Consider the following 25820-nt stretch of genomic DNA (forward strand, 5'->3'; position numbering starts at 1 on the left):
ATGTAACAGTGACCCAAAACGTGTGTAACAGAAACCCCGTCGTGTGTGAAACAGAAATCCATAGAGTATTTAATAGAGACTAGCTATGTAACAGGACCCACAGTGTGTGGAACAGATTCCCACATTGTGTTAAACAAATACCTGTGGTGTGAAGAGCAGACACCCCATACTATGTGGGACAGAGACCCACAGTGTGTGGAACAGATATCCACAATGTGGGAACAGAACAGATCCACAAGCCACAGTACGTGCAACATAGTCGACAGTCTGTGACAGACTCGGGTTACCTGAGGTCTGTCATTCCCAGCAACAGTCTGGGATCAAAACAAAACAATACACACAATTCCTGCCAATTTCTTACCCTTGAATATCCCATAGTTTAGATGTTACTCTGAACAATGTCAATTTTTGGAATAAATGAAACTTTACATAAAACACAATTTAATCTAATATGTAAGGCAGGGTATTTAAAATAAATAAATATTACTTGGATTATTTCAAATATAACTATGTATAAGGCAGAGAAATGCGTATCTCCAATACTGCGACAGACTACCCAAGTCATACAATATGAGAGTGCCCAAGGCATACAATATGAGTGCCCAGGGCATACAATATGAGAGTGCCCAGGGCATGCAATATGAGAGTTCCCAGGGCATACAGTATGGGAGTGCCCAGGGCATGCAATATGATGGGATTTAATTAAATTACCATCACTCCTGGAATAAATGAAACTTTACATAAAACACAATTTAATCTAATATGTAATGCAGAGTATTTACAATAAATAAATATTACATGGATTATTTCAAATATAACTATGTATAAGGAAGGGAAATGCGTATCTCCAATACTGCGGCAGAGTACCCAAGTCATACCATATGAGAGTGCCCAAGGCATACAATATGAGTGCCCAGGGCATACAATATGAGTGCCCAGGGCATACAATATGAGAGCGCTCAGGGCATGCAATATGAGAGTGCCCAAGGCATACAATATGAGTGCACAGGGCATACAATATGAGAGCGCCCATGGCATACAGTATGAGTGCCCAGGGCATACAATAGTGTATTCGACACATACGATAAACAGAGTGGCCGGGGCATATGATAAAGAGAGTGCCCAGTGAAATCAGTTTAGAGGCTACATGGGGCATACGATATAATGTAGTTAAAGTACATCTAAAACTTTGTGTGTGTGAAAGAGGTAAGGCCCATGAAATTTAAGTTAGTTATGCCTGGACCTTCATGTAAAGCAGTATCAACTGCTTCTAAGATGGCAGGTTACGTCTAAATTCAACTATCACAGCAACAGAAGAGGAGCACCAAGAAACTGCTGTATCCACAACAGTTCACAAGAAAAACAATAATTCTTAAGATATTTAAGGAGATCATCTCTTCTCTACGCAAGTATAATATAATCCAACCACCAGATTGGCTGAGAGAGATAGGGAAAGGGTGGGAAGGGGTTACCACTACAGTGTTTATGATATATACACACACACCAAAAAATTAATTTTCGGTTAGAGCCCTCTGGGTTTATATGCTGGATTAAAGTTAAGAAATGGAAACACGATTTAAAATTTTACTTTTATTAACACATTGGCCGTTTCCCACTAAGGCAAGGTGAACCGAAAAAGAAGAAACACTTTCATCATTCACTCTATCACTGTCCAGCCAGAGGCGGACTGACACTACGGTTATAAAAATTGCAACATATCTACAACCCTCCTTCATAGTGCAGGCACTGTACTTCCCACCTCCAGGATTCAAGTCCAGCTAACTGGTTTCGATGAATTCCTTCATAAACTTTACTTTGCTCACACTCCAACAGCACGTCAGGTTATAAAAACTGCTAGTCTGCACTCGCTCTTAACATGCTCACCCACGCTTGCTGGAAGTCCAAGCCCCTCGTACACAAAACGTTCTTTATTCTCCACCTTCAACCTTTCATAGGACGACCTCTACGCCGCCTTCCTTTTAACAGCATTTAAATGCCTTCTAAGTCAATTTACTTTATTTAATTCTCTGTAATATCCGAACCATCTTAACTATACATAATACTTATAGACAACCCGCATCTTCTAATCTCCAAGCTATGCATTATATTCACACCACACATTGCCCTCAGACACGACATCTCCACTGCCTCCAGCTTTCTCCTTGTTGCAACATTTACCACCCGTGTTTCACATCTATATAAGAGCGTTGGTGCTCCTATCATACATTTCCCTCTTTCCGTTCTATGTCTCCACAGACTTTTCAGTGCTCCACTCATCTATTACCCCTCATCAGTTGTATGATTCACCTCGTCTTTCATAGACCCATCTGCTGACAAGTCCACTCCCAAATATCTGAATACATTCACTTCCTCCATACTCCCTCCCTACAATCTCACATCCTATCTTTCATGACCTATTTTTTTTGTCATTCTCGTTACCTTGCTGATTCCTACATTCACTTTTAATTTCCTTTTTTTACATATCCATCCAAATTCGTTCACAAACCTTTGTAACTTCTCTTCAGAATCTCCCGATAGCACAATGTCATCAGCAAAGAGCAACTCTGACAACTCCCACTTTGTGTTAGATTCTTTATCTTTTAACCCCACACCTCTTGCCAACACCCGAGCATTCACTTCTCACACAGCCCCATCTATATATTGAACAACCATGATGACATCTCGCATCTCTGTCTAAGGCCTACTTTTACTGGGAAATAATTTCCCTCTCTCCTATATACTCTAACCTGAGCCTCACTATCCTTGTAACAACTCTCTACCCCTTTCAGTAACCTACCACCTATTCCATTCATTTGCAACATCTGCCACATTGTTTCCCTATCCACTCTGTCATATGCCTTTTCCAAATAAATAAATGCAATGAAAACCTCTTTAATTTTATCTAAATACTGTTCACCTATATGCTTCACTGTAAACACTTGTCTACACGCCCCCTCCCTTCCTAATGCTTCCTTGTTCATTTACGATCCTGCTCTCCGTCTTGCTTTTAAATCTTTCAATAATAACTCTTCCATACACTCTAAGAGGCATATTCAACAGGCTTATTCCTGTATAATTTTTCCAGTCTTTTTTGTCCCCTTTGCCTTTATACAAAGGAATTTTCTGCCAATCCCGATGTCCCTTCTCTTCTTCCATACATTTATTAAATTAAAGCACCAACCATTCCAAAACTATATCCCCTCCTGCTTCTATCATTCCTGTCTTTATTTCATCATTCCCAGCTGCTTTTCCCCCTTTCGTTCTTCCCACTGCCTCACGCACCTCCCATACACTCACAAGTGGCTCTTAATCACTCCTACAAGATGTTATGCCTCCCTGCCCAGTGCAAGAAATCACACCTTCCTCATTGTCATCAGCATTTAATAGTTCCTGAAAATATTCTTTCCATCTTCCGGATACTTCCAACTCTACATCTAATAATTCTCCTCTCCTATTTTTAATTGTCAAATCCATTCGTTCCCTAGGCTTTCTTAACTTATTAATCTGGCTCCAAAACTCTTTATTATTCTCAGCAAAATCTGTTGATAGTATCTCACTCACTCTGTTATATGCTCTTCTCTTACATTCCTTCACCACTCTCCATATACATGTATTCCTCCCTCCTTGTATCACTTCTACTTTGTAAAAACCTCTCATATGGTAACTTCTCTCTTACTACTCTCTTTACCTCATAATTCCACTAATGTCTTCTTTCCTCCTGTACCCTTTTTTCTGTAACTACACACTTCTGCTGAACACTATCACTACCTTCTTAAATCTACTCCATACCTCTTAAATATCATTGCCTATATTCTTACTTGCCCATCTTTATGTCAGTAGTTGTTTATGTCTTACCCTTACTGTCTCCATCTATAGTTTATAAACCTTCAGGAGGGGAGCTAATGTTTTTAAGAGTAATGAAAAAGGAAAATTGAAAAATTATGGAAAAAAAAAACTTTTTCTTACCGAAAAAATAGTGCAAAATTCTGGGCAACATGTTGATGTAATTAGCTTGTTTCTATCATATTTCTAAGTATGTTTTTCCAAAAATGTAATTTTTTCCTTGCTTTCATCAAAAAGACATAAGAACATAAGAAAGAAGGACCACTGCAACAGGCCTACTGACCCGATGGCAATTTGTTTTTTTTTCCTCCAAAAATTGCGATTTTTATGATTGTTTCATTCTAAATACACTACATTGCAACTTTTCTGAGGACTCCATTCAAATGCAGTGAGTGATGATAATAGCTCAGTCACCTGTGGGGCTGTCAACATGTGTTGAGGTGTGTAACATAGTGAAATGTGGCGTGCCATGACCGTAGAGTTTTACAGAAAACGTAATGTATGTATAACTCAGGCATAAGTTACTGACATTATTTTTCCATTTTTCCCGAAAAGTATTTATAGCAGTGTCATTTTTTTGCACACGTTATTGAGTAATGATGGTTCTACTAACATGTAAAGGGGATTTGCTATATTTTTTTTACCGCTTTGTTTTCAGTGATTTTTTTTCCCAAAAAAAATCCTTAAAAAAATAATGAACTTCAACATTTTTTATTATGCAATCTATTGACATTTTCGCCCTTATCTTTCATCTGATGTCAACTAGATCATTGTACATCTTACCAATTTTCTAGAAAAGGGAGAGTTTTATGCCTATCGAATAGGGCACTATTTATTCTTTTCCTATCTTTTAAGGCAAAAAGTCATTACAGTGTATAGGCTTAAAATGCTGCTTAATTCATCGTAAAAATTTAATCGAAATTGAACCAAAAATAAAAAAAAAATTATTTCGCTAGCACCTTCCTTCAAATCTCTGTTATGTGCTGATGCATCTCCTTGTGTAAAAGAATTTAATTTTAAACGTCCTAGGAACGACATCAGAATAGTAATGGTAAACCAGTCACCTGCGAGTAACTTAACTTTTTATATTTCAAAACACTGCTTACTTCATTTATACATTGGACAAGAAATAATGTTCGACACAGTAGCATAGGTACGAATATCAATTTATTCATAAGTCATATTATGTGCAGCAGCAGAACACAAGCAATATTACTGTACTTAGTAACATAAACATAAGCACGAGTAAATTTAATTCAGTGATAAGCAAAATATTATGTACATTAGCATAGCATATATTTTTATTACAAATCATCTGAGCACTGAATTATATCAGAGTTAATGTTTAAGAAGTTTACTAAAAATGCTTCAAACCGTTCTAAATTGTCGAAATATGCAATACAATAACATTTAAGCTTACTTTTCTTAATTTTTTAATGTTTCATTAATTTTTAAAAAAAAAATTAAAAAACTAGATAAAATATTTTACTGTATAATTGTTCGGGGTTTATGAAGAATATCTAAGTCCATTGAGGTGGGTAACTATAATTAATCATATAAAATACTATATTCATACTTGTGGCTACACAAGACAGTTATACAAAAGGAGATTATATTTAAACGGTGACCCTTGTGGGTCTAGCGCTTAGTTATGATTATAACAATATGTTTAACCACTGCAAATTATTTCCCGTAATTACGGATAACTGCGGCTAAAAGAGGAATTCTCAGGATGCCCAATAACAGTAGATAATAAGTAATTTGGGGCCTTTAGCAGACACCCATAATAACACCCCACTCGCCTCTGTGGCTGGATAGCTACTGACTTGGAAAACCAAGCACACACACTTTTCTACATCAGAGTTCTTGGTCAGTCAATTCAAACTCGGTGAAATATGAGCCAGGAGTCCGGGTCGGGAAACACTTGTCCTGTTTCCTGACGAACCTTACCTAATCTAACCTAGCCAATTACAATTGCTTTAGTCTCCCTCACTATTAAGTTTCAGACGAGGCTGTAATTTTATCTCGTTTGCCATGCAACCTCCCTGCCACATTTATACTTAAAAAAATATGAAGATAATTTCATGATGAAAATTCTGAGATAATGTGTTTATTGAAATATAGAAGATGGAATAGATATACAGCATTTTATTCTTGGCTACTTACGTACAGGTTTCCTATGTTAAAAACTACCGGAATGAAATATACATATGTAAATTACAAAGTATGGACATATACAAATAAATGTAAACAAATAAATGGCGTAAAAATTATTCCTTTATAGGCTTATAACACGACCAGGCTTAGCAAAATTTCCTGAATTCTGATTAATTAGACACTTTTGCAATATTTAGGTATTTTTATTCTGGAAACGTTTCGCCAGCCAGTGGTTTCTTCAGTCCAATACAGAGAAGAACGATGGAAGCTGAGAAGTGTGAGCTAATCAGTCCCTCAGTCTGGAGTTTCCTGTATTAGACTGAAGAAGCCACAGGCTGGAGAAATGTTTTCAGAACGAAGATTCTCAAATATTACAACCTGTCGATTTTCTAAATATTTAGACCAATTTATAAATTCTGACTACGACAGGGACTAGTTAACCATCAACGTAATGGAGAGAAACCAAGTTGCTTCCGTAGTGTTATTACTCGCTATCTCTTAACATCCGTCACTGCTTCTGTAGTGTTATTACACGCTATCTCTTAACATCCGTCACTGCTTCTGTAGTGTTATTACAAGCTATCTCTTAACATCCGTCACTGCTTCTGTAGTGTTATTACACGCTATCTCTTAACATCCGTCACTGCTTCTGTAGTGTTATTACAAGCTATCTCTTAACATCCGTCACTGCTTCTGTAGTGTTATTACACGCTATCTCTTAACATCCGTCACTGCTTCTGTAGTGTTATTACACGCTATCTCTTAACATCCGTCACTGCTTCTGTAGTGTTATTACACGCTATCTCTTAACATCCGTCACTGCTTCTGTAGTGTTATTACACGCTATCTCTTAACATCCGTCACTGCTTCTGTAGTGTTATTACACGCTATCTCTTTAACATCCGTCTTCATTATTACGCCGTTTAACCTGACAGCAGAAATTCATAGGCCGTAAGACTACTTTAATTTCAGAATGCTTCACTACCAAGCTGCAGTCTATCAAAGGAGTTTCCAACCCTGTAGTAGACTTCAGCTTGTACCCCTTGGGCATTGTGACATGTTCCCATGTACCTTTAAAATTTAGGAATAAAAAATTTACAAAATTATACGATATTTATATTATCTTCTTTGAAATTTATATGTGTAGAGATTATATACTATTGATAACATCAATAACTTGAACTCAGTGTATTTATAAAATATATATATCTGTTCCATATATATCTGTTATATACAGTAATCATGACTAATGAGTAAAAGTAGACAAAACTTGTTAGAATAATATACTAAAACTAAATACGAATACTAATGAGATGAATGAACCTGTTTTTTCTGCAACAAGTTCAATAGTACGAGGGGAAACTTTAGCAACTGCACGACGTATATATTCAGGAGCTTTGAGATTTGATCTGTCTTGACTTAATCCCCAGCAACACTTAAAATGCTAACTCACAAAGCCATGTTGATGGGAATAACAGTAGTGCTTGAATAGCGGCTTCAGCAACCCGTTTAGCGTCTCACACTAAGAATCACATAAATTCTTTTCAGAATATTCATCACTTGCGGAATCATCAAGTCGGAGTTCTTCCAGCTCCTCATGAACAGCTTTCTCAGCCAGCAACACCTGAGCATTTGCAGTGTATGGATTCCGAAGATACACTCATTCATCTTCACTAATGTATCTAAGTGTGTGTGTGTGTGTGTGTGTGTGTGTGTGTGTGTGTGCTTACCTACTTGTACACACCTGCTTGTGGTTTAAGGGGTCTAGTCATGGCTCCTGGCCACGCCTCCTCACTGGTCGCTACTGGGTCCTCTCTCTTTCCCCTGCTCCATGAACTTTATCAAGCCTCGTCTATGTCACTTGCCAGACTATGCCACTTGTGACTAAAGAATACTTCCTAACATCCCTTTGGCTCATCTGAGTCTTCAACTTCCAATTAAGATCCCTTGTCTCTGTGTCCAATCTCTGGAACACCCTATTTCTGTCCACTTTGTCAATTCCTCACAGTATTTTGTAAGTCGTTATCATGTCTTCCCTAACCCTTCTGTCCTCTAGTGTCGCCAGGCCAATTTCTCTTAATCTTTCTTCGTAGGACATTCCCCTTTGCACTGAAACTAGCCTTGTTGCAAACCTTTGCATTTTCTCTAATTTGTTGACCTGCTTGACCAGGTGTGGGTTCCAAATTGGCGCTGCATACTCCAGTATGGGCCTGACGTATACGGTGTATAGAGTCTTGAACGATTTCCTACTGAGGTATTCGAACTCTATTCTCAGGTTTGCCAGGCTCCCATATATTGCAGCAGTTATCTGGTTGATGTGTGCCTCAGAAGATATGCTTGGTGTTATACTCACCCAAAGATCCTTTTCTTTGAGTGAGGATTGCAGTCTTTGGCCACCTAGCCTATACTCTGTCTGCGGTCTTCTTTGCCTTTCCCCGAACTTCATGACCGCATTTGGTTGGGTTAAATTCGAGGAATCAGTTGCTGGACCAAGCTTCCAGCCTGTCCACGTCTCTTCGTAGTCCTGCCTGATCCTCATCCGATTTAGTTTTCCTCATTAATTTCACATCATCTGCAAACAGGGACACTGCTGAGTCTATCCCTTCCGTTACGTCATTCACATATACCAAAAATAGCACTTGTCCTAGGACTGACCCCTGTGTGTGTGTGTGTGTGTGTGTGTGTGTGTGTGTGTGTGTGTGTGTGTGGAGTTCGAGAGGGTGAGTGGCAAATATGCTGGTTGTTGATGTCTGTAGATGAAATACGCTAAATGGAACTAATTGTAAGAAGTAATGAAACTAATTGACAAATGTGAGTACCTCTTATCTGAAAAATTTTACGCGTGTAACTTTGCTCACAAATGACACCAACTCCTCTCACGACTAATGCTTGTGGATAACTTAAAGCAGAGAGCTGTCGGCTACCCTCGTATGTCTCCAGATTAGACTAGAACACATTCAGAATGCGTTCTGTATGATTTTTACGAGAGTATTAATTTTGAAGTTCTACATATATGCAACTTTGTAACAGGAAAGAGGAAAGAGAGCTTATCTAGTTTGCTGCTTTCTTTATCAGCTGATTTGTAACAAGGATGTTCTGTATTGCTTATATTCTACATTACGTATAGTGTACACTGCTGTACAGTGTACATTGCACACTGTACAGCAGTGTACAAAATGGTTATACTCTCAGAGGTTTATGTACCTCTGGGAGTACATGTACCCTAGGTTGGGAACTCCTGATCTATCATAAGAGCTATAAATATAGGCAAGGCAGGATAGTTACGACGTCATCTCAGCCTGTTCTCGAGGCTATCAAATGAGGGGCAGGTTGCCCTTTCCCACTACATGTTCTTGTATACACTGTATAAACCTAATAGAATAGCTACTATATACATAGAGATAGCATTTGGGATTCCAGTTCCTACTGCACAAACAAGAGTTACGTAGAAGCCAAATATGACCATTCTAACTGTTAATGATAATACACAAGAAGATACATATGGTATGTGAAATAAAGACCCACAGTGTATGGAACAGAGGCCCAGAATGTGTGGAACAGGGAACCACAGTGTGTGGTACAGGGAACCACAGTGTGTGGTACAGGGAACCACAGTGTGTGGAACAGAAACCCGCAGTGAATGGAAGAGACCCACAGTGTGTGTAGAACAGAGAACCACAATGTGTGTGGAACAGAGACCCACAGTGTGTGTGGAACAGAGACCCACAGTGTGTATGTGGAACAGAGACCCACTGTGTGTGTGTGTGGAATAGAGACCCACAGTGTGTGTGTGTGTGTGTGTGGAACGGAGACCCACAGTGTATGTGTGGAAGAGACCCACAGTGTGTGTGTGGAACAGAGACCCACAGTGAGTGCGTGGAACAGAGACCCACAGTGTGTAGTATGAAGTCATTAGCTTCGTGTTAAGCCTCAATCAACGAGGATGGGCACAGAAACTGACAAAACCTGGATGGGTGGGTAACGAGGTGTAGCAATCTCATGGTTATCCCAACCATGTCCCACTAATTCTCTCTCAATTCTCCAGGCTTCCAGTCATTGTGAGGGTGGCTCACTCGACACCTCTATCACCTCTGTACCTTTGCTTACTCTATATCCTTACTCTGTGCTTCTGTATCACTGCTACAGCTACACTTCTACCATTCCCATACCTCTGTACGTCAACCACCCTTATATTTCTACTTCTATATCTCTGCTACGGCTATATACCTACCACATCCAGACCTCTGTACCTCTGCTACATCTATATCTTTATACCTCTACCTTTATACCTCTGTACTGCTACTACCTCTGTGCCACTGCACTTTCCATACTTCTATATCTTTACCACCGCTATACCTCTACTACCTCTATGCTTCTGTACGTCTACTGCCTCTATACCTCTGTACGTCTATTACCTCTATACTTCTGTAACTCCACTATCTCTGTACCTCAATATCACTGTACCTTTGCTACCACTTTACTTCTGTGCCTATATTCCTCTGTTCTCTGCAACCAGTATACCCTTTCCACCTCTATGCCTCTGTCGCCTCTGTATCTAGACTGTCTCTATGCCTCTGAAACCTCTGTTACATCTGCCACTTCCATACATTTACTATCTCTAATATACCACTCCTATAAACCTCTACCACTCCTATACTTTTTCACCTCCATCCCTCTAATACCGCTATACCAATCTGTCTCTATAGCTCTAAACGTGTATCATATATTTTCCACTACCACCACAATACACAAACAATTCGCACATAGTAGCATGAAGCTTATAACGACGTTTCGGTCCGATTTGAACCATTTACAAAGGATGAAGTGTGATGTACAGGGGGTTGAAGAACTGTATCCTGTAAATTCCTGCGCGGTTTCTCTCATTGCAAGGAGCAGGAAAATGCGAAGACTCATCCCAGTCTGAAGGAAAAAGTACGCATCATTCTTATCTAATTTTGTTGGAATCTTCCCAGCGCTTCTTGGGACTGAGGGTGAAAGGTTGGGGAAAGGGACTGTTTAATACAAAGCTGCTGAAAGTTTCTCTCAAGGCTTTTGAAGTAAAACTGGTTCCTTAGTCACTCTGAATAGTCCCTATGATTCCCTCTTTGGAGTTAAATCTAATGAGCCTTTTAAAACTGCCTTGGTATTCACACAACGCATATGTCCTACCTCTGGATACCTGGTTGTTTAATCTTGAGATGATAAAGATCTTCTTGTCACCTGAGTTGGCCTTAGGTAAAGGTCCGCACAGTCTATGATGAGGTCTGAGAAGGGTTCATCAGCTCGTATGGTACGAAATAGTGCAGGTTTGATGTAATGTCCAGGATTTTCAACCTACTAACACTCGCCCTGGACTTCCTATTTTAAACTGGCCAATCAAACAATTTACTGAATCGATAACAGGATTTGGTAACGCTTAATGTTCCCTGATAAAAGAGTTTTGATCTACCCTTGGACCTAAACGTTTCTAGGAACAACTAACATATCAGGTGTGGACTTACCCATTACCTCCTTACCAGTAGAATTATCATTAATAAGTCATCTTTAAGGTAATAACAATCTGAAAGAAGCACTGCGTCGGCTTCATAGGCCTGGAGACCTGGAGTTTACCTGGAGAGGGTTTTGGGGGTCAACGCCCCCGCGGACCGGTCTTTTTTTTCTCTTCACTGAAGGTCAGTTCGTTGGACATAAAATCGGGAGCATCTGGCAATCCTGTTACCTAGGAATAGAAGACTTGGCTAAGAGACTTTCACTTAATTTGCCAGACCCTGGCAAGTTGTCATCAAAAACAAGGTACCGAGGATACGACCTTCTGCACGTTGAAATATATGTCACTACCACTACTACCACCATCCCCACCACTACCACCATCACCACCACTACCACCTTTGCTACAATTGCCACCACTATCAATTTTACCACTAACCACCTTTATTATTACTGCTACCATCACTACTGCTTCTATCATCACTACTATTTCTACTACCTCTAACATCACCATCACCACTATCTCCCTTACCACCACTATCACTTTCGCCTCTACCACTACCACCATCACCACCACACTTTTACCACCATCACCTCTTCCTCTTATCTTCTCTATCACCTCAGAAATCACTACGATCACTAACACTTGTACGACCTTTACCACCTCTTCCACCACTATAATTTCTAATATCTCTTCCATTACTGCGACTTTTACTACTACTGTTACTACTACTACTACTACCACCATCTCTACCACCACCACTATCTCTACTCCTGTACCGCCTCAATCACCTCTGTACCCTACCTTATCTACCGTCTCCTACCCCTCGCTCTTCAAGAAAAGTCCCTTAATCTTCTCAGGATCTTAAGTTTCTGGTTGAGAATTCCCGTGAAAAGAAATTCTCATTCTAATCTGCTTTTCCTATAATCGTTTGTGAAGTTCCTTTTCAAAGAAAAATACTCTATCAGATATTGATTAGTCATGTGATGCTAAGGATTACGGTCAACCCGGAGTCTGTCTGGAGAGTTTGAATAAGCCAGTGGTATGTAATACCGACTATAAATAAACATACGAAACATTTAGGTACCTTTATTCCTTACCACAGTGTACCATGCCTTTCTCAATGTCTACCATGCCTCTCACTCCAACAATCTACAATGTCTCTCACTCCCACAGTATGTTTCTCCTGCACAGTAACCTTCATCAGTCAAATACAGAGGAGGTAGCGGAAGCAGTAGAGACAATGTAATCAGTCCATCACTCTCAAAGTAGTAGTAGTACTGAGGTGGTCAGTCTCTCATCCTGGAGAAGAGTTCTGCTCCATAGTCTGTAACAATGGAGAATATTTCGGGGGTCAACGCCCCCTCGACCCGGTGCATCACCAGGTTTCAGCCTCAAAAGTGTCTCTTAAGCAAAACTACAGCTGGTTAGTTATTGAATACACGAAAGAAAATATTCTAGAACAAAGTTGAAATTGTTATTTGAAAAACTGTCATTATAATAGTATAATTCTGCTTTTCTTCGTAAAGAATATTAAAAAAGAACAAATAGATAAAATAACTAACTACAGTTATCAAACACAGCTACAGTTTTTGTTGGTATTTATTTGGTGTTTATAACACCGCATTATATATTATAATCAAGTGGAAGCGCTAAACCCGTAGGATTATACAGCGCATGTGGTTTTTTTTTTCTGGGGACTTGATTTACGGCCAGGTATTACAACCCCTTTATTACTGAACCTGTGTTCATAATAGTTTGTATATTGCGATAGGCTGAAGTAACAATTTCTCTGGTGAAGCACCAATATACTTGGTAAGTTTGGTAAACATTGGCTCTTCTCTCTCTCGCTTTGAGTACGTACACTGAGTACATCCTTTACAGTGATGAGTTCTTTCACTGACGTCATCTGGTTTTAGTGTTGAATGAATTGAACATTTGTCAGATACAAAGACATGAAGTTCTCGCCGGTAATGATTATGATAATGATTTTTCTGTAAAGGCGTCACTAAATTGTGGTTGGTATATAATTTTAAACTAATGTGCTCAGTAATAACTCAAATTGAGACAAAAGCTCAGAAGGTTAATTGATCCATACATTTCGACCCCCTTCTGGGATCCTCTTCAGAAGACCACCCCAGAAGGGGATCGAAATATATAGATTCATTAATCTTCTGATTTTCTGTCTCCATGTGGGTTATTACTAAGTATGGACAAGTGTAAATTACACTTCAGTTATCCTCTAGTGTCTATATACTTAACGCTAACTCTAACAGTTTAACAAAATATATGCCATAAAACTAGTTTGAAGAATAAAGCAGAAAATACAACTTTAATCAATGTTGCTGTAATAAAGCACAATAATTAAGCATATTTATTATGCACATTAATAACACAAACTAATTAGCAATATTCTACGTTAAACAACATTATAATTTATCACCTTCCTTTACCTCAAAAAACTGCCACTAGTAATGAATCACCAGCTGCTCATGCATGATTGGTCAGGTTATGTTGGATATGTTGTCTTGCACGTCGCTAGCACCAACAGCCTTGATGACTGCTTGGGGAATGGGAGATGATCGGGATTAATCCGAGGAAGATGGGTAACTTCAGTTCTATGGATCAAGAGCGCTTAACTCTCATTAATGTCTCGCTCTTGAAGGTTGTTCGAGTGGAACCCTTGAACCCGGCTGTGACAGCCTTGTTATGACGTGGCTTAGCAGTTACAAAAACTGTTAGGCCTAAGGCTCTATGGTCGCTCTTGACTGGGTCCATATACTCACTGTGGGAAACGACACTTGTTCAGGACATTTATTGAGTACAGTTCTGGGCATTTTTTAAATGTCCTGAACTGTACACAAGTGTCCTTTTATACAATCTGTCGGTATCACCTCTCTCTCTCTCTCTCTCTCTCTCTCTCTCTCTCTCACACACACACACACACACACACTGTTATGGGGCTATAGGACCCAACATGTATTTATAAGTAACAGTTACTCTGGAATACCTAATTATATTGAATTGATGGGGACTTTGCTCTAAATGTCAGAAGGACTGATCAACCTTATGACTGAGAGGCAGCTGGGTCAAGCCTATTTTTCTCAATATAATAGGTTATACTATAGACACATAAACACACAATTTAAATAAGTAGTTTATAAAGTTGTATTTCTTTTTGTAAAAGTAAAATTAAGAGGTGGTAGAATTGTGGTAACTGGAGAATTGTGCTTGGCAACAGTCTTTTGTTTTGGTGGGAGGAGCTTAGCCAGGCTCTCTCTCTCTCTCCCTCTCACTGACTCTCTCTCTCTGTGGCTGACCTTCAACCTGGCAGGATCTCTGGGTCCTTCTCCTATCTTTTGGGGCATCATGTGTGCTCCAGGGGTGAGTTTTTATAATTTAAGTTGTGGCCACCATACCCAGGGTGACTAAAGTGTGTTAAAACACTGGTTAGCCCAGAGTTATGTCAAGAGAGAAGGACAAAAGTTAATAAGACACACCATGTGGAGAACAGGTATGGAGTGTGTAGATTTTGCTTTGAAAATGTGAGGCTGTGATTGTATATTCTGTACATATCTATTGAGAATACAGTTATATTTTTATAGTAGTAGTTTACATAACCTGTGAAGAGGGCTGGTGAAAGGGTATCAGAGACGCTCAGGATGATCAGCCATAATGTATTACCCCTAGACAGATAAGGCCATTAAGTAAAAAGCTACCCCACACTAGAACATGTAGTGAGAACCTTACTATCAAAGTAATAAGACATACCAACGTAACATGGGAGCTTGACCGGGAGAGTTATTTGACTGCTAAAATAACTCAAAACATTCTTTGAACTATATGTGCTGGTATGGGGTAATAACAGTTGCATGTTTCTGGTAGAAGATTTACCAAGGTGGGGTCATTGGAAGTGTTGTTTTCATATATTAGTTTACAGGTTGTTTTTCTACTAAGGTGGGAGAAAGGTTAAGTAACACATGTGTTGTGGTTATGGTAAGTGCTATGTGCATAGTTTACATTCAATTTGTGTTATTTTATGTGCCTGTGGGAAAACTTTGTCCACTGATACTGTAAGAGGGAAGCAAGTGTTTAAAGATAAAAACTATGTCAGAAGATGAGTCTTCAGATTTTTTAGGCTTCAGGGAAGAAGGTAATAATTCATCAGTAAACATGCCTGTTAACAGTGAACATGAGGGATCACCTACTCCAGGTGATATGGAAATGGAGAGAATGAGACTGAAATTAGCTGTACTAGAGGCTGAAATGAAATTAATGAAAGCTAAGGAGGAAGAACGTCAAAGGTTAGGAGGTTCAGAACAAGAGCCTGAGCAGTACTTTAACATAACTAAAGCTGCAAATTTTGTCCCTAAGTTTACAGAGAGTGACCCAGATAGATATTTTTCTTTTTTTGAGAAGACTGCTTTGGAGCAAGGATGGCCCAAACAGAAGTGGGCTACCCTAGTTCGCACACAACTTGTGGGTAAAGGATTCCAGAGAGTAGAGACTCTGGAGGGGCAAGATTTTTCTGATTATGATAAGATTAAAGAGGAAGTATTGCTTGCATACCAAATGATACCTGAGAAATATAGACAAAAGTTCAGGAATCAAAAATTTCAGGATGGGCAGACCTTAACTGAGTTTGGGAATGAGAAACTGTTCCTTTTTAAGAAATGGGTTTGTTCTAAAGGAGTTAATAAAGACTATAACAAATTAGTAGATCTGATGGTTCATGAGGAATTGTACAATACAATCCCTGTTGACCTCAGAGAATATTTGGAGGACAAAAACCCAGAAAATCTTTCAGAAGCACTGGATCTAGGTGACCGATTCTTGGCTCGCAGGGAATTGGTAAGTAAAAACAGTGATGCTGCTTCTGAAAATTTCCCCACTCGTTCTAAACCTTATTCCAAGTCCTATGGTCATAAAGGTAAGTGGGACAAGAATTTTCAGGAACAAATGAAGGCTGAGGTGCCCTATAAAATAGAAGGAAAAGGTAAGTCAGCTGGAGTTCAAAGTTTACCTAGACAATCAGATAATGTTTCAGGTCCTCGAGTAAACAGTACCAGTCCTACACCAAATGGTAAAAATACCTTTAAGAGTTTTATCTGTTATTACTGTAACAAAACTGGACACACTCAAAAGTTTTGCTGGTCAAGGCGGCGAGATCAGGAAAGGGAGGAACCACCCCAGAGGACTCTAACTGCAGAGATACATCCAGTTGCCTGCATTAGGTCTTCAAGGCAAGGTGAGGAGGAACCTTTGGATCTAGACCCCAGGATGTGTATATTTTCTAGTAGGTCCGCAGTTGGTTTGCAAAAGGATGTAGGCAGAGTTGAGAACATACTGTCCTTGAGAGATGGATGTAGCACCTACTCTTTGCTACGTGCTGGAGTGCTGCCAGTGTCTAAGGATACCTATACTGGAGTAGATATATTGTTGAAGGGTATTACGGGTTCAACCATAAGGACACCTGTACACAAATTATGGGTAGAATCTGCATACCAAGTTGGCTATCTCCCTGTAGGTATCTCAGATGAAATTCCCTTCGAAGGGGTCGACCTCTTATTAGGGAATAATGTTATGGGCCTGTTAGACAGTGAGGAACAACTAGTTTGGGGGAAACCAAGTCCGAAATGTTGGGAGGAAATGGCTAGGAAAACCCTGCCAGACCTTCTCCCTGATGGTTCCACCATGAGAAGCATGGCTCATGATCATGCTACCAACAGTCTTCATGATATTTCTCATGAGGATGGTGAGGGCTTAAGTTTGGTAACTCTGCTTTCTGATGTTGAACTGCAGTCAACTGAAGAAAAGGATGTTCCAGCCAGAGCTGAGCATGATTGGAGAATGGATCAGTTAAATAGTGTGAGAGAGGCTGCACCTGCTAGGGTGCAATTAATTTTTGTGCAGGAAAATGTCGCTGTTGCTGAGGAAGAGATTTTACAGTTAAATAAGTGTTTTCATTTCAGGGAGGAAACTCTTACAAAGAATTCACCTCTGTTTGCAGTATCGATGGAAGGAGAACAAGGGTTTTGTCCCCAGATGGTGATGTCCAAGGTTTCCAGGCATTTCTTCTGGTCTCAGCTGTGGGAGACTGTCAGAGAGTATATTGAGACCTATCATGTCTTTCAGTTTATAGGGAAACCTAGTCTAAGTATTAAACCTGTTCCCCTCCAGTCTATTTCAGCACCAGGTGAATCCTTCAGCAAGCTGGTAGTAGATGTACTTGGTCCATTCCCAAGGACCAAACTGGGAAATGATTATTTACTCACAAATATTTGCTCCACTACCAGGTACCTGGAAGCAGTCCCTCTGCATAAGATAACAGCTCATGTAGTCTTAAGGGCTTTGATGAAGTTCTTTTTTCATGTTGGTTTTCCTCAAGAGGTGCAAAAAGACCAAGGGCCTAACTTTACCTCAAAGTCTTTTAGAAATGTTTTGAAGGAATTAAAAGTAGAGCCTAACTTTGCAATGGCCTATCATTCTCCATCTCAAGGGGAAATAGAGAAATTACATCAAACCCTCAAGACAATGATGCAAGCCTATGGTATAGACAATACTAACAACTGGGATGAGAGCATCCCTTTCTTTGTATTTGCTGAGTGGGGAAGCACTCTGGAATCTCTGAGCTATTGGCTTGGGGAGGATGGTGATGCTCCCCCCTCGGAGCTTTTTCTCAGTTTCAGACACTGTTTGGCTCGTATGAGGTGGATGGTACCAGTGAACGTGCCCATCAACCAGACCAGGATGATGATGTGGGACCATAATGTGGACCATGATACTCTGGAGGCTGGAGAGGAAGTGCTGATACTGGAGCAAATTCATGTGAAAATCTGTATGGCAAGTTGCTGTGAGCTGAACATGTTGTGGGGGAAGTTCCCAGGGGTTAGATATAAAACCCACACCCCCAAGCAAGGAAAGAATGAGTATAGTGTACACAGTAACCGGTTAAAGGGTTTGAAGTTATGTCAAAAAATCAGAGAGACCAATGTTTTAATGGAATGTAAAGGGCTGCAAAACAATAATCTGTATGAAATACCAAAAGTGTATTTAAGAAATAACATGTGTGTAAAAGATTTTGGGAAATGCATGCTTGGTTTTAATGAGAAAAATGTTGGAGAGTTGGCTCAGCCACCTTGGAACTTTATAAAAGTTTGGGATGTCAGTAATGGGAAAAGTTGAAACTCCATGAAGAAATTGTTAAGGAAGCTGAGCCAATTCAACAATTTTTGTGTGGGAAAAATCTGTATGAAAAATTGGAGATGGAGGAAGAAGTGAAATTCTTCCAACACCAGTTTGTAGTGCTTAGTGAGAGTCAGTGGGCATTCCCATGCTTCATGGTTCCCAAATTAGATGGCACCCTGGGCATAAACACTGACTACCACAGAGTACGTTTAACAACTAAGGTTTACAGAATTAGAAAGATTGATACTTATGCACTAAAAGATGCAAACATTTTAAATAAGCTAAAACATGGAAGATGTGATTTCCATGGTCTGTGTTCAAGCACCATTTTAATGTGTGTAATGCAAATTGTGTTCATTGTGTGTTTAAAATTTGTGTGTGAGATGGAACGTGATGGTGTTTGTGTAAACTTGATGTATCCAACCTGGGTGCAAAGAGATGTCTTTGGTGTTTGTTGTTGCACTGCGAGAGGTTGCAGAACTGTTACTGTCTATGAACAACCTTCTAAGTTTAAATGTCAACATTTTACCACAGGAAAGAAAATTTTCATTTTGGGGCTGGCTATTCAGCATTTGTACATGTCTCAGGATCTCTTCATCCTGTTCCTGTGTATAGTGACTAAAATCAGACTCTTAAAATGGGCTTTGTTCCTACAGCCTTTTAATTTGGAAGTCAAATATATAAAGGGCTCAGAGAATGTGGTTGCTGATGCTCTCTCTAGATGTTTCATGTAGATGCATGGTGCGTACTTTGTACATAGTGTTTGTCTTGTGCTGACCTTGTTGTTTTTGCAGTGGTGAACTCTCAGCGAGCCTGAGTACTCTCTACCAGCCATCTGACTGTGAAGGGGTCGAGTCAGAGCCAAAAGTGTGACGAGGGTCAGGGTGTACGTAAATGTGAGTTGAGGCAGTGGTTGACAACCTTCGGTAACATAAGACGATCAGGAAGGTATGTGATGTTGTCTTGGTGTGCTCTATATACAAAACGGCCCGACGGTTTGCCTTTGTGGTCCCCTGGACCCCTCCATGTTCTATGTCAGCCTCCTCTTCATAAGTTTGGAGGATCTGTGTGGAGTGGGACCTCGGAAGATGGGCTTGAGTGCCTGACCATGTTAAGGATCGTGAGTGTTGACTGGAAGTCTCACTGTTTGGTTCGGCCACCAAGTGAGAGACACCTTGGCATGTTTTGTGAAGTTTCCTGCCTGGTGTACACCTGACTGCTGTGGGTTTGGCTCTACTCTCGTCTCCTGATCAGGAAGATGCCACCCTGCAGTACCAGTTGCTTGCTGGATTACCGTAGCAGAGGCACAGGCCTGTTGGTGCGGGCTTTCACAGTGGGCATTGTGTGCAATTTTTGCATTGTAATGTGTATTGTTTAAAAGCCACTAAAATTGTAAATAGTTACACCCTTGAGTATATGGGTATGGTTAAAATGCTTTTCTAAAAAATTCTGCAATCTCTTGTAAATAACAGTAAAGTGAAGAGTAGTTATGGTGCTGGGAAAATGTAGCATTTCTAGTAGTCTTGTTTACCGCCTTCAGACTTAAGCAATATACTTTTACTAGCCGTATCCTGAGGGACACGGCTAGCTTTTGTGAGACTTCGTCTGGAGGTGGGGGTGTTATGGGGCTATAGGACCCAACATGTATTTATAAGTAACAGTTACTCTGGAATACCTAATTATATTGAATTGATGGGGACTTTGCTCTAAATGTCAGAAGGACTGATCAACCTTATGACTGAGAGGCAGCTGGGTCAAGCCTATTTTTCTCAATATAATAGGTTATACTATAGACACATAAACACACAATTTAAATAAGTAGTTTATAAAGTTGTATTTCTTTTTGTAAAAGTAAAATTAAGAGGTGGTAGAATTGTGGTAACTGGAGAATTGTGCTTGGCAACAGTCTTTTGTTTTGGTGGGAGGAGCTTAGCCAGGCTCTCTCTCTCTCTCCCTCTCACTGACTCTCTCTCTCTGTGGCTGACCTTCAACCTGGCAGGATCTCTGGGTCCTTCTCCTATCTTTTGGGGCATCATGTGTGCTCCAGGGGTGAGTTTTTATAATTTAAGTTGTGGCCATCATACCCAGGGTGACTAAAGTGTGTCAAAACACTGGTTAGCCCAGAGTTATGTCAAGAGAGAAGGACAAAAGTTAATAAGACACACCATGTGGAGAACAGGTATGGAGTGTGTAGATTTTGCTTTGAAAATGTGAGGCTGTGATTGTATATTCTGTACATATCTATTGAGAATACAGTTATATTTTTATAGTAGTAGTTTACATAACCTGTGAAGAGGGCTGGTGAAAGGGTATCAGAGACACTCAGGATGATCAGCCATAATGTAAGTATTACCCCTAGACAGATAAGGCCATTAAGTAAAAAGCTACCCCACACTAGAACATGTAGTGAGAACCTTACTATCAAAGTAATAAGGGAAACCAACGTAACACACACACACACACACACAGATAATCAAGTTGAGGAAGGAAGGAGGGAAGTTCACAGAGATCGACCAGGAAATATGTGAAGAGCTCAACTCAAGATTCAGGGAGGTATTCACAGTGGAGACACAGAGGCTCTCAGAAAACTGAGGTTTTAGGGTGCACCAGCAAGTACTGGACACACTGCACACAACTGAGGAGGAGGTGAAGAAACTGCTAAGGGAACTAGATACCCCGAAGTCGGTGGGCCCAGATAATATCTCTCCTTGGGTCCTAAGAGAAGGAGCAACTGCCTGAGGTGTGGAAGACAGCTAATGTAGTCCCAATTTTTATGAATGGAGACGGGCTGCACATATATGGTATATAAAGTTATGGAGAAGATTATCAGGAAAAGAGTGATGAAGCACCTAGACGGAATGGTCTAATATATGACAACAAGCACAGCTTCAGGGAAGGGAAAGCCTGCCTCACTAACCTATTGGAGTTCTATGGAAAGGTAACAGAAGATGGGTAGACCCCATCTTCTTGGACTGTAAGAAGGCTTTCGTCATAGTTCCACACAAGAGAGTGGTTGAAATACTAGAGGAGCAGGCAGGAACAGGAACAAAAGTACTGCAATGGATCAGGGAATACCTGACAGGAAGGAAATAACGTATGTTGGTCCGATAAGAGGTGTCAGAGTGGGTGCATGTGTCGAGTGGCGTTCCAGAAGGGTCAGTCTTAGGTCAGATGATGTTTCCTCTATATGTAATGATATGACGATGTGAAACTAATGAGGAGAATACAAGCGGATAAGGATCAGGTAAGCCTACAAGGGCATCTGGACAGGCTGCAAGACTGGTCTGACAAATGGTTCCTGGAGTTTAACCCCAGCAAGTGCAAAGTTATGAAGATGGGGGAAGGGCAAAGGAGACAACAGACGGAGCACAGCCTAAGAGGTCAAAGGCTGGAAGATTCACTGAAGGAAAATGATCATGAGGTAAGCATCATAGCGAGCGCATTGCAATCCTGAGAATAGCGTTTCGTCATTCACGACACTGTACATCGTGTACGTCAGGCCCGTATTGGAGTATGCAGCGCCGGTATGGAACTCACACCTGGTCAAACACGTCAGGAAATTAGACAAAGGGCCAAGGTTTGCAACAAGACTAGTCCCGGAAATGAGGGGTTTGTCCTACGAGGAGAAGTTAAGGTAATTCAACCTGACAAAACTGGAAAATAGGAGGGACATGATAACATAAAATACCGAGAGGAATTGACAAGGTGGATATGGACAGAATATTTCAGAGATGTGAGAGACCAGCTGGAAGTTGTAAACTCAGATGAGCCACAAGGATATTAGGAAGTATTTATTTTGCCACTGAGAGCGATGTACTATCCATACATAGCTTTAAGAAGATGTATGATGAAGCTCGAGGTGCAGGGAGAGAGTGGACGCAGTAGCGATCAGTGAAGGGGCGGGGCCAGGAGCTACGAATTGACACCTGCAACCACAGTTAAGTGAATACACACACACACACACACACACACACACACACACACACACACATACACTCACAGGTATGATAAAGCTCATGGAGCAGGAAAAGGGACCTAATAGCGACCATTGAAGAGGTGGGGCCAGGAGCTATGACTCGTCCTCTGCAACCACAACTAGGTGAGCACACACAGAGCTATACTAGACATATTATTTTTTCAAAAGAAGAAGAAATTTTCAACTAAAACTATTTAAATTCACCCTTGGAAATATCTTCTGGTAACTATGAATGACATACAGAGAGAAAAACATTACTAAATTATTACAAAGGAAATAATTATGCTTTGAAATACTATTTTTTTAGGGAGACTAAAAAGAATCCAATATTTCAGTTTATTCCCAAATATATATATATATATATATATATATATATATATATATATATATATATATATATATATATATATATATATATATATATATATATATATATATATATATATATATATATATATATATATATATATATATATATATATATATATATATATATATATATATATATATATATATATATATATATGTCGTGCCGAATATGTAAAACTGGTCAATTAGCAAGAACTCATTTAAAATTAAGTCCTTTCTAAAATTTTCTCTTATACGTTTAAAGATATATATTTTTCATTAATGTTGATGTAAAAATTTATAATTTTGCACCAAAAGGAACTTAGAAAACTTACCTAACCTTATTATAACAAGAACAATTTATTTTAGCCTAACCCAACTAAATATATTTTAGATTTGTTTACAATAATTTAATACTAAACAAACACAATGAAATATATTTTTTTCGTTAGGTTCAGAAGGATTTTCGCGAAATTATTGCAAACACAAATTTTCGCTTGTCCTATATGGCAAGATGAGCGTTGCTATTTAAGCCAAGATCGCAAGTTCTGCCTATTCGGCACGACATATATATATATATATATATACATACACACACACATATATATATATATATATATATATATATATATATATATATATATATATATACATACACACACACACACACACATATATATATATATATATATATATATATATATATATATATATATATATATATATATATATATATATATATATATATATATATATATATATATATATATATATATATATATATATATATATATATATATATATATATATATATATATATATATATATATATATATATATATATAACCTATCAGAAAATCGAGGAAGATAAAAATAGTAGAAAACAAGGTAGAGCCAAATCTTTTATTTAAGATTGTTTAAATTTAAATTAGATTTCCAAGAATAAATACAAATAATAAATAACAGCGTCAAAATTACAGAGGAAGAGAAGGAATGTGTGAGGTATTACATAAAATGTGGTGGTACTTAATACCTGAGAAAGTAAGGAAATTGGTACCAGATCCTGACAAGTAAAGAACTGACGGAATGGCAACTTCATTTTTAGAAAATTTATTTTTATCAAGCCTGTTAAGTTATAGCAGAGGAATGAAAATTATTCAAGAAAGAAATGGGTGGGAGAAGTGTTTTGATATAGACTTAATGAAAACATTTAACAGAGTTCTCTGTGAAAGACTTATTTAGGTTTCCAAATTAGTCTTTCATGGAAAACTCGGTCAAAAGCTTTCTACATGCAGAAATGTCATAAATAGTGCCACAAAGATCTCTACTTGCCCCAACATTTTTTTTAATCTATCCAAGCAGAATAACCCGGCGCTTCCTGGGTATATTTCGTGTCTTTTATGAGCTATAAATGCAAAAAACGGCTACGAAAAAATTCTCTTTAGAAATTCTTCCAATGGTTTCTAAAGTTTCTTTCCCATGTTGGGGTCTCACACCCCTACACCTGCCTAGTCATTAGGTGTGTATGAGGGGACTCATGTCTATGCCTGCTTAGTCGCATAACAGGTAATCAGGACTTGCGTCCCTTTACCATCCTTGACAGGAAACATGTGTGGAGAACCTGGATTCATGCCCCTGCTTAGATTGTCAGGAGGCAGGTGTGGGTGAGTTGCACTCACACCCTCATCATGGTGTGGAGAACTTATGTACTCACACCACCTTCTCAGGAGACTGGTGTGGGGATTTATACCTGTGCATTTGCCTTGTCAAGAGTTTAGTGGTGGGAACTCACTGCCCTACACCCACCTCGTTAGGAGGCATGTGTGGGGGACTCATGCTTCTGTACATGAGACTCAGGAAGCAAGTTTCGGGAGTATGCCTCCGCACTCACCTTGTCAGGATGCAGGTGTGGAGGTCTCACGCCCAGTAATAACCTTAACAGGAGGCTGTGCATGTAATATTCTTTAAATATTCTTTAACAAAAATATATGACAGATTTCATTTGGGTTGTGTTTTTTCTCTTCTTATTAAAATTCATTCACCCAAAAGAGTCTAGCTGAAGGGTGTTCTGGGGGTCAACACCCCCTGGCCCGGTCCATCATCAGACCCATAAATAAAAATTTTGGAATACTGTATTTTTTTAATATGAACATAAGAATGGAGAAACGCTGCGTAAGGTCTACTGGCCCATACTAGGCAGGTCATTCTCAAATACAAACATAGCCAATCAACATAGTCAACATAATCAACCCCCCAAAAAAGTCCGACAAGCCGTGAATGTTTTTCAATTTATAGGAAAAGAAACTTTAAAACTGGGTGTCACTCAAAGTAATGTAGCAAAAAAAATGCCCACTCACGGGGCGCCACCCCCTCATTTAAAGTTTTGGAATACCATATATCCTAAAACCTGCTCCTGGGTACAAGAAACCTCTGACTTTCATTGGATTTGAGTTATAAAAACAGACCACAAACCAACAAGCAAATTTTCATAAATATATCTTATATAAATGACTTATTAGAAGGAATAGAAAACTATATGAGTATGTTTGAAAATAGTAAAAAAAACTTTTGTAAATTAAATAACATAAATGGCTTTAAAACTCTATAGGATGATCTGGAAAAAGTGAGGAAATGGAGTGATAGTTGGCTGAGGGAAATGAAAGTAGACAAATGCCCTGTAATGGATATGGGAGACAGCACACTCACGCCACATTTAGAGACAGTGTGACAAAATATTGACAATAAAAGACAAAGAAAGGGATCTAGGAGTTATTGTTAAAAAAAGGTCACCGGAAGATATCAAACTGTGAGAAACATGCG

Source organism: Cherax quadricarinatus, unplaced genomic scaffold (genome assembly GCF_038502225.1).
Source record: "Cherax quadricarinatus isolate ZL_2023a unplaced genomic scaffold, ASM3850222v1 Contig14, whole genome shotgun sequence".
Lineage (NCBI taxonomy): Eukaryota > Metazoa > Arthropoda > Malacostraca > Decapoda > Parastacidae > Cherax > Cherax quadricarinatus.